General features: G+C 52.2%; 1 protein-coding gene across 3 annotated transcripts in view; it reads right to left on the bottom strand.

Annotated features, from left to right (window-relative positions):
- Window positions 1–14,769, bottom strand: part of PPP1R16B (protein phosphatase 1 regulatory subunit 16B) — a 94,952-nt gene extending 80,183 nt beyond the window's left edge. For all 3 annotated transcript variants that reach the window (XM_045885764.3, XM_045885765.3, XM_064573168.1), the window contains exon 1: window positions 14,659–14,769. The gene's annotated coding sequence lies outside the window, so the exon portion shown is untranslated. The remainder of the gene's footprint in view (window positions 1–14,658) is intronic.
- Window positions 14,770–15,258: the final 489 nt, after the last annotated feature.

Below are 15,258 nucleotides of genomic sequence, written 5' to 3'. Positions count from 1 at the left end.
GAGCAATTAGGGGGCAGAATTCGGTAACTACACCCGGAAAATGAGGAGAGGTGTCTCAGAAAAGAGCCACAGAACAGTAGCCCCAAATTCTGAGTATAAACTCCACCCAAATCTCCCTGAATTGTGCATTTACGGGACAGGTTCCCAGCAGTTCAACTCAGGCCAAAGGAACTGAACAAAGATTTTGAGCTGTTGCCCACGCAGGGGAAATTGAGTTTTGAGTTTGAGTTTGGTCAAGTTAACTGCCTGATAAAACAAAGGAAATCATTACTGTTCTGAGGAACATAATAAAATTAACAGTCTCTTCAAGTCTCACTCATAATGTTCAGAATATAATCCAAAATTACTAGAAAAAAAATTTAAAAACAAACAGGAAAAGGTGACCCAAACTCAAGAGGAAAGGCAATCAACAGAGATCTACCCCAAGATGCCCCCAGATGTTGGAGTTAAAAGATAAGGATTTAAAGCAGCTACTCTAACTTTGCTCGAGGGTGTAAGGGAAAATAAATGAGCAAATAGAAAGTATTGGCCACAATGCAGACACTACAAAGAAGAGAACCAAAGCTATCAGATCTGCTAAATCCCCACCAACGCCTTTCTCTGCAACCACGTGAGTTGTGCTTTCCCCTTGGGACAGTCACGTAGTTCTCTCTCATCTTGACTTCAGTGACAGTATTTTTTTTTATTATGTTATGTTAATCACCATACATTACATCATTAGTTTTTGATGTAGTGTTCCATGATTCATTGTTTGCCTATAACACCCAGTGCTCCATTCAGTATGTGCCCTCTTTAATACTTATCACCAGGCTAACCCATCCCCCAACCCCCTCCCCTCTAGAACCCTCAGTTTGTTTCACAGTGACCGTATTTTGAGTACCTTCCAAGTGCCAGGTATCGGGCAAACTTTGAGGAGCAAAAACACAACACAAAACCTTAAACTCTGGTCCCAAAGACCAGATCTTTCTTTCTTTCTTTTTTTTTTTTTATTTGAGACAGAATGAAAGAGAGAGAGAGCACATGAGAGGGGGGAGGGTCAGAGGGAGAAGCAGACTCCCTGCCGAGCAGGGAGCCCGATGCAGGACTCGATCCAGGGACTCCAGGATCATGACCTGAGCTGAAGGCAGTCGCTTAACCAACTGAGCCACCCAGGCGCCCAAGACCAGATCTTTCACCTGACATCTGTGTAGACCACTAGCCACTCCTCGAGTCCTCCCCTTCTCTTTCAGGTCTTAAATTGGAAGAAGAGAGTGAAGTCCCTCCATGGCCTCTTTCCAGTTTCCAGATCATTCCTGATGGCACCATGTGCCCCACATCAAGCACACAGGAACAAGGGGCAGGCTGTCAGCTTTGGTGCACCTCTGCACTTCCCTTCCACAGCAAAAGCATCCTCCACTGGCTGATTACACAGATCAGGTCAATACAAAACTCTGGGTACAGACATCAGAGGGAGTCGAAGGGGAGGCACTGGCCACTGTAACCCTTCTTTATCCAGTTCCACTAAAGGGTATTTTGCTTTTTCAAAATCTGTTAGGAAAGCAGTTCACAGGGGCACCTGGGTGGCTCAGTCAGTTAAGCATCTGCCTTTGGCTCAGGGTCCTGGGATTGAGCCCAGCGTCAGGTTCCTTGCTTAGTGGGGAGTCTGCTTCTCTTTCTCCCTCTTCCCCTGCTCATGCTCTCTCTCTTAAATAAATAAATAAAATCTTGGGGGAAAAAAAAAGGAAAGAGTTTTGCAAACTTGGTTATGCAATGGAATCACCTGGAGATGCTAGGAACATAGATTAAGATCACAGAGTGAGACTACTATATATCCACCAGAATGGCCAAAACAAACAAACAAACAAACTTTTAAGACAGAAAATAGCAATTGTTGGCAAGAATTCTTATACACTGGGAATATAAATTGGTATAACCACTTTTAAAAACTGCTCGGCAGCTTTAATCTAGCAATTTCCTTCCTAGAAATATACCCAACAGAAATTTCTGTATACACTCACAAAAAGCCATTTGTAAGAATGTTAACAGCACTGTTTGTAATTGTGCTAAAGTGTGTAAACTATCCAAAATGCCCACCAACAATAGTGTGGAAAAGAATTACGGTACAATCACACAAGGGAACATTGTACAGCAAAGACAATGAGCAATTCAAAATTACTCACTCGTCAGTATGGAGGACTCTCACAATGTTAACCACCGGACACACACAACAAAGCATGTTCTGGAATTCCATGTGCGTGAAATTCAACAACAGGCAAAATGCATCTAAAACTCATCAGGATTGTGGTTTGGGGGTGGAGGAGCTTCTGGAAAGGAACGTAAAAGGGGTTGCAGGAATACTAGCAATACTCTGTTTTTTAAGCAGGGTATGGGCTACATGGGCATGTTCAGTTTGTGAAAGATTCATTCACTTAAGGTTTGTGTGCTTTCCTATATTTGTTTTACTTTAATAAATCATTAAATTTAGGGAAAAATACTGATGTGTGGGTCCCACCTCTAGTTTAATTGGTTCCAGGTGCAGCCAAGCATTGACATTTTTGAAAGCTCCCTGGTTGGGTCTAATGTACATCCAAGAACCACACCGTGTTAGAACTTGGCGATGCTCCTTACTATCTCTTGGAGCAAAAAGAGGTGCTGTTTCTCCAGAAAGGTCTAAAGCAAGATGTTTTCTGTAGAACACCAGGAGCTCCAAGGATGGTCAACAGGTGTTACATGGAGAAGGGGTTTCATGGTCAAATATATAAATTTAAAAATTCTAATTATCAACTTTTTTTGAGCACCTACTGACTTCCTAGAGCTAAGCTGAGTGCTTTATCTACACAATCTCATTCATCATCACAACCAGCCTATGAGGAAGGTACTGTTAACTGTCATTTTACAGAAGGGTTAACTACAGCTCAGTGAGGTTAAATAATAAGCAACAGGGCTAGGATTCACATCCACATTGGCCTTGACACCGAAGGCCATGTTCTTGCTCACTGCCTTAATCTGCCTCTCCATAAAGTGCCTGACTGCAGGACTTACTAGAACTTCTTCTAGGGGCGCCTGGGTGGCTCAGTCGTTAAGCGTCTGCCTTCGGCTCGGGTTGTGATCCCAGGGTCCTGGGATGGAGCCCCACATCGGGCTCCCTGCTCGGCGGGAAGCCTGCTTCTCCCTTTCCCACCCCCCACCCCCACCCCCCGCTTGTGTTCCCTCTCTTGCTGTCTCTCTCTCTCTCTATCAAAATAAATAAATAAAATCTTTAAAAAAAAAAAAAAAAAAAAAAAAGAACTTCTTCTAGGCTAATGTGAGCCTTGGGTTGCCAAGACAGGATCGTGGAATGCAGCATTTCCCAAAGTGGTTCCCTCATCTTCATTCTTCACCTTCCAACCCATCATGCATCCCACTGGCAGAGCGTTCATTCTGAAACTAGGTCTGATCCTGTAGGATTGCCCTCGTAAGGAAGCCTTTAATGCTAATGCCTCCTTGTTGTCTCCAGAGCCAGGTCTAAACTCCTCAGCCTCACAGTCCAGCCCATCTGGTATCTGGCCTTGATGTTTTAGCTTTATCTCTGGCCATCCCAACCTCCCTCCCCATCCCCAACCCGCTAACACTCCATTTTCCAGCTACACTGAACCAGACTGATGGATTCACACCTCTGCAATGGTAGCCCCCATATGCTGAGACTCTGCTATGTGCCATCTACCACACACAAATTAACTTTAATCCCCACAATCAGCCGTTAAAAACAGATAGGATTATCCCTAATCGGCAGATTAGGACATGGAGGCTCATCTTGACATGCCCAAAGTCACAACTAGAAACCAGGATTGGGAGACACAGACTTAGATTTCTCTGCTACGAAACCCCCACAATTTTCACACCACCACATACCCCACTCTCTTCACCTTCATTCATTCCGTTCCATGGGATAGCAATACCCTTCTTTCCCTTTACCTGGCAAACTCCTCGTTCTTTGAGAGCTGGTACAAATCCTGGGATGATGGTATCTGTCATCCCTTAAGTGCTTTCCAGGCACGTGCTCAACATTCGCCTTGTCTCACTTACACAATACTGTCTCAATGCTCCTTTTCTTCCCTCCGGGTTGATCTTTATCTGCCCTGTGCCAAATGGGTTTCTTTCTCCTCCTCTCCAGTTCTAGGGCACATGACCACATCTCTCCTGCGGCGCTCTGAACTTTGTAGTAATTGTTAGTTTCAGATCTGCCTCTTCCCTTGGATCAGATGCTCTCGAAAGGCAAGGGATATACATCATCCACCTTTACAACCCACCACACAGCCACCCCAGCACCCAGTAGGTATTCCGTGGGAGACGGTGGACAGTAGGGCAGGAGACCCAGGGACTGAAAATTCACTGAGATTATTCCATCCTTGGATCATAAGGAGTGATCCTGGCTTGGAACCAGCACTGGAGAATCAAACCAGACACAACAGATCTGGCTGATGGGGGATGTGGGGGCATACCGAGGGCCCGACCCAGGACACACCTCCCAGGCCCCTGCCTTGCCTTCCACGGGGTGGGGGTGGGGTGGGAGCAGCATAGGATTGTCCCTGGCTTCAAGGTCTCTTTTCGACTCTGCATGCCGTCCAACGGGCTCTGTGTGCCCCCGCTTAGGTGATCTGTTGTAAAAGCGCAGTTTCAGTTCTTCTCAACTGTCCCCTGCTTTGTATTGTTCTTAAGCCGTCCCAGGAGAATGAAGAGATACGGGACAGTGACCCAAAGAAAACGTATAGCTAAGGTGTGGCTCCCCACGGGTAGATAGATTAGGGGATCATACCCCTTTCTAATTGGTTCTCTTCGAGTAGGAGGCCCCTTTACGAGACAGAGACATCTTTGATGTCCTCTCATTCACTGAACACCCATTCTGTGCATCTGCCCTACAGCGGGCACCGTCCGGAGCCCGCGTCCTTGTACCTCCTGGGGGAGGTACTCCTGCCAGGCAATGCCAGCCTCTGTGAGCCCCAGGGTTGTGGGTTCAAATCCAGCTTCCAGCTCTTTTGCTCTCACTGTTTCTGCACTAACGTACACATTTGCCTGGGTATGAGTGATGGGTAATGAGCGCTACAAACTCAGCTGGGTTTCTGCACCACCTTCCTTGGACTGATGGGCTTCTATTAGTAAAGCCAGAAACCACCAAAGTGACTCCCTGAAAATCACCTAGTCTCCCCTCACCCCCCACCCCCCCACCCCGCTTCCTCACTGCCCACCTCTTCTGCTTTCCCCACTAGGGGTAAGCTGCAGGATTCTTCTGCTTCTAACCAAGTCATTTTCTTCTGAGGATTTCAAGTACCCCTCTTCCCCCAGGACATAGTGTATACCGTATTTTACAAATTCATTTGTGTATTCATGAAGTTAGAGTTTCTCGAGCAAGAGTTAGCTTAGCTTATGCATTCCTCTGGCAAACTTGAACCGCACTGTTTTGTTTTGATTTGATTTTTCCACGTGTCTGCTTCCTCCAGGATACAGGGATCAACTTGAGGGCAGAAACCAGCTTCATTTAATCTTATATCTCTAATTCCAATCATAAGCCAGGTAAAATGTAGTTCTTGAATATTTAACAATCCTTATGTAGGCACCATCTAAAAGGTTATAAAATCTGTATTAATGTGGCACCTGACTCAGAAACATTCTTTCCAGTTACTCCTATCAGACCAGCAAAAATCAAAGTGGCTTACCACACGGTGTTGGAGAAGGGGATGGGGAAAGAGGCATTCATTCGCACACGCTGTTGAGGGAATAGAAAGTGGCCTGGACTCTTGGGAGGACAATTTGACAATGCCCATCACAGTTCAAACCGCAGGGAAATTTCCACAGGGATAACCTCGCGCTAGTGGACAAAGAGATACTCCGCACCAGAGGGATATTGCAGCACCATAGCTGTAGTAAGAAAAAACTGGAAACAATCTTAACTGTCACAAGGAACTAGAAAATCCATTAAGACACGTGTTTATTACTGTAATACCGCACAGCCCTGAAGACCGAGCTATGTATCTCTACATGTTGACATGCGCTCCCAGCGGAGAAAGGAAGCTTCACAAGAGTGCTGTAGAGGTGTGTTAAAGAGAAAAAAGGATAGACACATAAATGAATATGGGTTTGTATGTATATAAGAAATTTATGGAAAGATTAAAAAAAAAAAATCCAGGGATTCCTTCTGGGGAAAAGCAATGAGTGGCTGGGGATGAGGGCTGGGAACATTTTACTTTCTGTTTTCCACATTTCTGTACTGTTTGGATGCTAATAATGATTTTGTATTCTTTTTATAATTAAAAAGCATAAAATACAGCAATAAGAAAACAAAAGCTTGGCTTTATATGTGAAAGAAGAAAACTAATGAAATTTGGGGGGAAATCTTCCCTATTTATAAGGCAATAGGCAATGTCTGTAAGGCAACATTGGCTCTCTGTTCAGTTCATGGGGGAGCCAATGATGTCTACAGAGTTCCAGAAAGGAGCCTGGACACAGGACCAGTCACCAAGAAGGGCCAAGAGCCCTGAAGAAAATGAAGTGTGAGCATGCGTGCCTTTTACTTGCTCTGGGAGGAGAGGAAATAAGGCCAGTTCTGACTGAGACTCTGAGTCAGTCTGGGAGCCAAGAAATTCTGAGAACTCACCAGACTGGCATGGACATGGGGCCTCCAACCAGGGCCAAGAAGCAAAGGAAAGGATGCCTCGGTAAGTCATAGACATAAGTAAGTAACCTGGGTGAGCAAAGCAACCCCCGCTCACCCTCCAGGGACATATATGACACAGGGCTCTGCACACCTATCCCCTCTGCTCTGAAGCCATCTACCTTACCCCGGGCCGATGCTAACATAGTAAGCATTGCTGATATGTATCAAGGGCATCCTGTGTGCGGAGCTAGATGGTTAGTCACATCATCTCATGCTATTATTATTCTTATTCTACACGTAGGGGATTGAGGCTCAGTGAGGTGAATGAGTAACTTGCTCAAGATTACAGGAAGTGGTAGATGTGGGGATCAAAGCCAGGTCTGACTCCAGGAGCAGCCAAGGTCCCTGAGAGCCTTTCCCCCATCTGGGAAAGAAATCCAAAAAGGCACTCCCTCAGAGTTGGGACAGCCCCACAAAACACAACAGCATTTTTGCCCAAAGGAAAGCCAGAGAGTGTAATGATTTAAGTGCAAGGACCTTGAAGCCAGATGTCCCGTATTCGAATCCTGACTCCTGTACTTAATGGCTGTGTGACCTGGGGCAAGTCGCTGAACCTCTCTGTGCCTCACTTTCCTAAGCGGTAAAATTGGGGTAGTGGTATGCCACCTCTTCGGTTTGCCAGGAAGACTAAAACGGTTCAATAGACAGTGCTTGGCTCACAATCAGTACCAAATGTTGATGATTATTATTACTATTTAAAAAAAGGTGCCCTTCCTTCCAGACAGATGCAACCCGGCAGGGTGCGGAGCTTGGCAAGCGGAGCAGGCTAGGTTTGGGCCCCTCCCTCCGCCAGGTGCCGCGGAGCTGAACACAACTTTACAAGCTTCCACACCGCGCCCGCTGAGCAACGCACTTGCACACGCCGCCGCCGCTGCTTCCTGCCGGCACCCCCTCCGCCAGCCTGGCCGAGAATCAGAAGCACCTGACCCACTTTTTAAAAATACAGATTCCGGGTGCCTGGGTGGCTCAGTTGGTTAAGCGACTGCCTTCGGCTCAGGTCATGATCCCAGGGTCCTGGGATCGAGTCCCACATCGGGCTCCCGGCTCAGTGGGGAGCCTGCTTCTCCCTCTGGCCCTCTCCTCTCTCATGCTGTTTCTCTCTCGCTTGCTCTCTAATAAATAAATAAATAAAATCTTAAAAAAAAAAAAAAATACAGATTCCCAGGGCCCAGCCAGTTGGGATACAGCTGGGTTGGGCGAGGGCCCGGGGATCTGTACGTTTAACAAGCCCCGGGTGATCAGGTGACCCAGGAACAGTGTGTCCCTGGACACACGTTGCTGGAAGCCCTAGTCACACCTGTTCTTGCTCTTGGGAACAAGCAGCCTCACTTCCATGTTCGGTCCCAGACCCGGGCACACAGAGAAGGGCAGCAATAAACATGCGCGTCTGCGAGCCTGCTAAGCACAGCAGATGCCTGGGCCAACAGGCGTAGCAGGCGGAACGCTCTCGTGTTTGTGTGGCTCACACCAGGGACCCCTCACCTGTAAACATGGGGTTCCCCAGACCCTTGCTACTCGAAGTGCAGTTCACAAGCCAGCGGACTGGCTCCCCCTTGGGAGCTTGTTACAAATGCAGACTCGCAGGACTCAGACCTACTGAAGGAGATTCCGCATTTTACAGGAACCCCAAGATGGTTCATGAGCAAGTTTGAGGCATACGTCCAAGGTCCCTCCCTGCATCTGCATGTGCCCCTCTAACCTGTCCAAGCGCCCTTTGGGGCCAATATTCTCCTTCAAACCCTCAGAGAGCCCCAGAGAAACAGGCTTTCATAGCCCAGATCCATGCTCAGCAGCCAGCTGGGGCCCACGGTGAACCTCTGCTTAAACGAGTTCCTTCTTTCTGAGTCCCCGTTAAAATAAACCTTCCCAGTAAGTTGAACAAGAGACAACAACGCCAGCTCTATAATTCTGGGGCATGAAACATTCCCTCCTTTTGTACAGAGCTGTGGCCCCTGCTTCCCTGGCCAAAGCCATCCAAAGACATCCAATGGCCCAAAGAAAACAAGCCACGTCTTCCTGTTGGCCAGGCTTCAAGTTATCGGGCAGATTTCACACTGGAGCTTGACCTCATTAATCCAAGGCCGATCACATTGCTGTAAATGTCAGTGGGAAAACAGCCATTCAGTGGGTTTCCTTCATTCCACCAGAAAGGGAAAAACAGGAAGGTAACAGCAGCTGTGCCCCAGCTTGGCAAATCCCAAGGGCCCGGGCGACAGGACCTTGTCAGCACCGACGTCCCCCTGCCCCAGCCTGCTTGTCCAGATAAAGGTGGGTCCCGTATCCACATGACCAGAATGCACTGATAACTGCAGCAATGATCATTTGGGCCCCCCAGCACCTGCTTGGGAAGGAAAATAGCTTGGTCGGAATATCTTTGGCCTGAATTACCCATTGGCCGTTTATCATTCAGGTTCATCTAAATCTCTTCTGCCCATTCAAAATGTCCTACAAGCCAAACCTCTGGGACTCCAGGGGACACAAGGCCTTCCAAGTCCTCATTCATCCCTTTAATGCATATAGATTGTCTGCCGTGTACCGGGCTTCATGCTGGGCAACTGGGGACACAGAGCTGAATGAATTAGACACAGTCACTGACCTTATGGGGCTCATAGTCCTATGCAACTTTTCTTGGCCTCGGCACTATTGGTATTTGGGATCGGGTAGTCCTTTGCGGTGAGGGGCCATCCTGTGCAATGTAAGAAATTGAGCAGCATCCCTGCCTGGCCTGTACCCACTAGCTCTCCCCCTCTTTACCTCCCCAGTTGTGACAACCAAAAATGTCTCCAGACATTCCCAAAGGACTCCTGGGGCCCAAACTGCTCCCAGATGTGAACCACTGGTCTAGTGGATGAGACAGACTAAAAGAGTAATAGCCCCAAATAACCAGATCATCACAATTACGATAAGTACCATGGAGGTCAATGTTGTGGATATTACACCAACGTATTATCTACGACATGGAAGCCAGATATTCTTTGTATGGTTACAAATCTTTATGACGACACCGAATAGCATATATACGTATCTGTATTTGCAGATGAAGAAATAAAGGCTCAAGAAAGTGAAGAAATCACCCAAGGTCCCAAAGCCAGTGGAAGGCAGAACTGGGATTTGAATCTAAAGTCTGCCTCGGAAAAGGAAAAGGAAATTTGAGCCATTGCCTTCTGAAAACAGGTAGGGTCACGTGATGCTCTGACTGGCCATCCTAAAAGGCTCATTCCTTCCTGGGGGTCACGGGGGAACTCAACCACCACCTGGCACTTCAATCATGTTGCAAACTGCCTGCCTCAAGGCATGTTTGGGGGACCCTGCGGGGCCGAGAAATGCCACCCTGAACTCTGAGACATGCAGGAACACCTCCTCCCCTTTGCCACGTGCCTGCACCCAGGGCCTCCCCAAAAATCAGGGCAGGGAGAGAATGGGGCAGTGTCCAGTTACCTAGAGCACACCCCACTGTGACCCATCTCCAAGGTGCCTACTGCCCAGCATCCAACGGTAGACAGTGAAAGAAGTCGGACGTTCTGCAGTCAGCTTTAGATATTTAGAAGGAGCATGAGTGAAATGGTACAGGACAGCACATAGCAGCTTCGGAGACCCCCACACATGAATTCCTGCCACTTAGGAGCTGCATGCCCTTCAGCAAATCGCCTCACCCTCGGTGCCTCAGTGTCCCCTTCTGTGCAACGGGGATAAATGCATCCACTTCAGTAAGTCACTATGAGGATTCCATGGCAATGCAAGCAAAGACCTTGGACGGTGACCAGCATCCAGGAAAGCACTTGGTACAATATTATAATCAATAAGGAGCCAAATCACGACACTTCTTCCACCCACATCCCCTTCCTTCAGATAAGAAACCGAGTCCCAGGGGCGCCTGAGTGGCTCAGTCGTTAAGCGTCTGCCTTCGGCTCAGGTCATGATCCCGGGGTCCTGGGATCGAGCCCCGCATCGGGCTCCCTGCTCGGTGGGGAGCCTGCTTCTCCCTCTCCCACTCCCCCTGCTTGTGTTCCCTCTCTCACTGTGTCTCTCTCTGTCACATAAATAAATAAAATCTTAAAAAAAAAAAAAAAAGAAAGAAAGAAACTGAGTCCCAGGAAGGGAGAAACAGGTGCAGAAGTAGGAGAAGCAGTAGGAAGAACGAGGGGATCTCCGTGCTTTCCCAGGAGAAGGAAGAAGGGACGGTTACCTATTGACAGAGGAGTGCAGGCCAGCCCTCCCGTGCCGAAGTTAATCGTGGACTTCCTCGGGTGTGCAGTCAGACGACCCTCCACGGGCCGCAGGATGCCTGCTTCGGATCAGCGAGCGTTTAATCACTTGGGACCCCTTGGCGGGATGGCCTCTGCCCATCGCCCTGGCCTCGCCTGCCGCCCTGCCTCCGCGACGCCCCATGGTGATGGTGTTCCAGCTGCCCCTCCCACCCATCGCTCTCAGAGACACCCTGCTGCACTTTCGAGTCCCTGTGCATTTGTGCAAGCTGCTCTCTCTGCTCAGCCTGCCCGCCCCCTGCTACCTGCCACCTGGAAAATTGTCTCTGAAGACCTCAGCTGTGCTCCCACAGCAAAGTTTGCCCACCTGTTACTGGTCATCATAGACTAGTAATAATAGCAACTAACATGTGCAAAGCTCTGATTAATGTCTAAAAGGCCCTGAGCTGAGCATCTGCCCATCATCCCCCAGCAGCGAGGCAGCAGAGTCAGGAGTGAAATCTGGGTCTGCTGGCCCGGGCCACCGGTCCATCCGCCGCTCTACTCTCTACTCCTCTTCTTGTCAGTGAGGCTGTTCTCCCACACTGTCCTTGATCTCAGTTTCCAGGCCGGCCTCTCCCTCGCAGAGGGGGCCCTGAGCTGCTTGATTCATCTTGAAATCCCATCCTAAGTACAAGGTCTAGAATGGGGTAAATATCTAGTGAATGAATCCACAAACCCTGAGAAACGGCAGCCCGGGTGGGGAGAGGCTAACTCACAGACTTCCTGGGGACAGGCCCCGGCTGGTCTCCAGTTCCCAGGAATCAGGCCTCCCCAGCCGAGAGGCTTCCCCAGTCCTGAGAGGGAGAGGCAGAAGAGGCCTGACACCCCCAGACTGGAGGCGGTAGGACCTCTGACAGCCCAGAGCAAAGGAGGAAATGGTGGTGCTGGTGACAATAGTCATTTCCTGCATTCCTGCCCGCACCGGGTGCTGTCCTAAGCACCTTCTATGCCTTACAGTCTCACAGAATCCTCACAACCCCACGACGTAGACATTATTATTGCTGCCATTCTACAGATGAGAAAACCAGGACTCAGAGAGGGTAAATAATTTACCTAGCATCACAGAGCTTTTAAGGATAGAGCTATCATTTGAACTAGACCTGTCTGGTGCCCTTGCTCTTCTTACTTTGTAGCTTTCTGTAGGAGGCAGGCTTGTTTGTTGGAGCTCTCCTTGAGCCCAATCTCTAAGATGTGCTCAGGGAAAGAAGGATGTCCTGGTCTCTGCTGGAAAAATGCCTGTGGGACCCACTATACACCAAATGGTTCAAGTCCTGGGTGCAGGCAGGGTGCAGACTGGGGCAGCTAGTTGGGGGAAGGGGCAAGGTTGGGTGGGGTTCCAGAGGGTCCAAGCACAGCGCATGAATCCAGGAATGTGCCTTCTGCTATCTGCAAAACCAGGCTAGCTGCAACCTCTGTTGGCCAGAGAAAGGTCACTCTGGGGATGGAGCTGGCTTTGAGAAGAACCCGAGGCCCTAGTTTCCAAAGAGTCTGAATGGGCTCTGCAGCAAGGTTCTTGCCTCAGGGGACATCCCACCTTCCTGTGTTAGCATCCTCTTCCCCCATGTCACTCAGGCTCCCAAACAGACTTAACGGCTAGATTAGAATTTAACCTTCACTCCAGCACCAAGTACTGACATTGGCCTTGCCTGCATGTCCTTGCATGCATGCAGAGGAGGTCCAGAGAGCACCAGGATGCAAGGAGCCCCAACACACTAACCAGAGACATGCAGGTGAACGTCCCAGTGAGAGGAGATTGAGAGAGGAATAGGAAGGATGGGCTGGCCTTCCTGAAGGAGACACTCCAGAGGCTGGGACCAGGAGAGGGGTCAGAAAGGTTTCAGGGTGAGGGACACTGTTGGGTAGACTCCCAACTGAGGGGAAGGTGCAGAGTTGAACGTCGGAGTCCCTGGGTGACATCTTGCCTCCAACATCCTGGTGGCAGGTGGGAGGGAAGGGGTGGGCGCTGAGGGATGTGTGTAGGACTGCCCTGTGAGCAGGCAGGGAGCTGAAAGGACCCACCAGGGCCCACAAGCCGCCTGCAGGCTGGAACTTTACCGCTGGAGCTGAGGGAAGATGTGGAAACTCCCCCCGCCCCTGCAGAACCACCCACCAGAACTCCACTTCTGCTCCTGCCTAAAAGAAGAGACACGCCCCGCTCAAAACCATTATGAAAGTCGCCAGTATTTACCTAAGAGCATTCCTCCTGTCCTGCTCCACTGCACCACGCACTTCACACGGGGCCCCTCACCACCTCTGCCCACTGCCTGATCATTAGCCCCATTTCCTAGAGGCAACTGAGGCTACCAGAGGCCAAGTGCCTTGCCCTCCCGCGGAGCGCTAGTCACCGGCTGAGCTAAGGCGCTTTATTACCAGCCTAGGGGGAGGCCTCCCAGATGGAGGGTTTCCCCCCCTCGGTGTCTCACCAGCCGCAGGAAATGGCAGGGCACACAGGAAAGTACCACGGGGGTTCAGGCGGCTAACGACAGGCCCCTTCCCGAGAGAGCCCTGCGGGAAAGGGCGCCTGGCACCTCAGGGCCCTGGGTCCTCCACAGAGGGCGATTCAGAGGCGGCACCTGGTGCCCGCGGCCGCGGGGAGCTGGTGGGCGCTTCTGACAGCGAGAACAGGGGCCCATTATGTGGAAGCCAATCACATGGGCGCGCAAGCAGCTCGGCTTTCGGTTCTGAGGAGCGCTTATGCAGCCACCTCTCTCTCCGCTCCCGAGGTGCCCGGGAGCACCGCGGCCCAGGCTTTTCGCGCGGCCCTCCCGGGAGCACCGGATTCGGAGCTCGCCTAGGCTCAGTCATCCGCTCGGGGCCGGGAGCGGCATCAGCAGCAGCTCCCGCGAAGCCGGGTCCGGACAGAGGGAGGTGGTGGAGGAGGGAGGGAGTCTGCATCAGGGAAGGAGGCGGGAAGCAGGCGCCTCCCCGTCCCTGCTTTCCACTCGGGGAGGTCTGGGCAGCTCAGCCTGGGCGCTCCTGATGACCTTGGGGAGACCCTCTGCGCGACCTCCCCGGGGCGCGCTGCACGGGTTCTGCCCATCCCAGGCGCTCGGGGGCGCTCCTCCGGCCGGAGTCGGGGCGCGGGACTCGGGAGGAGAGGTGCGCTCCTGGCGCGGGGGACCCAGCAGCCCGCGCACGGAGGCCCTTTGGAGAGGCCGGGCGCACCTCTCACGGGGAAGAAGCGCGCGGGGTCTCCCGGGTCCAGCGGGCGCTGTCAGCGGGAGCCGGCGGCGGGGCGGGTCCGCACGCGGGGGTGCCTGCCCTGGGGACCTTTCCCGCCGGGGCAGGAGCGCTCCCTGCGGGGTCCTGGCGCCACCACGCGAGGGGGCGGCACCCCCATGCCGGGCCCCGAGGCTGGGCGCCCGGGCTGTTTGGTGCTGGTTGTGGCTCCCGCTTCCCGGCCTTGCGCCCCCCGGCAGAAGCAGCCGAAATCCCACAGGCTGCCCCAAGATCGGGCCACGGCGGCCCCAGCCAACAGCCTGCCGGTGCGCCCCCCACCCCGGCCTCGTCGTCGGCGCGCCAGACCCGGAGAACGCCCCCCCTCCAGCCCGACTCCCTGGCCTGCGCTCCCGGCACCCGCCGTTCCAGTGCCCCCTCCCCCAATTCCCTCCAGCCGCCGGCCCTTGGCCCACGCGCCCGCACACCCCCAGCCAGACCTTCGGCGGCTGGGACCACCTCCCCGCCGCGATCCTCATCCCCGCCGGGTCCAGCAGGCAGGGGCGGTGCCGCCGGGGAACTCACCCGCTCTCCCTCGCCCGGCCCCGAGCGGCTCCGGCCCTGGCTCCGTCAGTCCGTCCCCGAGCCGCAGCTGCCCGTGCGGCGACAGAAGCGGGCTGAGCCCGGCCGCCAGCCTCCGCGCCGCCCCTCGGCTCCGCCCCGTAGGCGGGGCCTGAGCTCGCGGGAAGTGGGTGGGCACGCTCGCCCGGCTCCTCTGCCTGGCGAGGGAGCTCGCCCAAGGGTGCCGGCGCCCCAGGGCGGTGCGGCCCCCTCCTTTGAGCAGCGGGCAATCGAAGGCGATGGGACACGGCCAGTCTTCCCGATGGGCTTCCCCCCTCCTCACGCCCCCTCCTCACTACCACCAAACGCGGAAAGGGGGAAGCCCACGACTGTGTTCTTGCTCCCATTCAACGGAAGGGCGTCATGAAGCCCAGAGGGGAGCAGTAACCTGCCCGAGGTCACCCAGAATTAGTACCAGTGCCAGAAAGTCAGGTCTCCTACCTTGAGGGCCTGCACAGCCTGAATCTGAAGGCTTCCTTGGACGTTAAGGAGCCCAACTAGGCCTTGCCCTGGGGACGTGTTAGCCGGGGCAGGTTCCCCAGCTGAGAAGAGGGGCGGGGAGAT

The sequence above is a fragment of the Mirounga angustirostris genome, unplaced genomic scaffold (genome assembly GCF_029215605.1).
Source record: "Mirounga angustirostris isolate CCGP_5_RB_7025 unplaced genomic scaffold, mMirAng1.0.hap1 SCAF_10, whole genome shotgun sequence".
Classification (NCBI taxonomy): domain Eukaryota; kingdom Metazoa; phylum Chordata; class Mammalia; order Carnivora; family Phocidae; genus Mirounga; species Mirounga angustirostris.
This window is presented reverse-complemented; position numbering and strand designations above follow the sequence as displayed.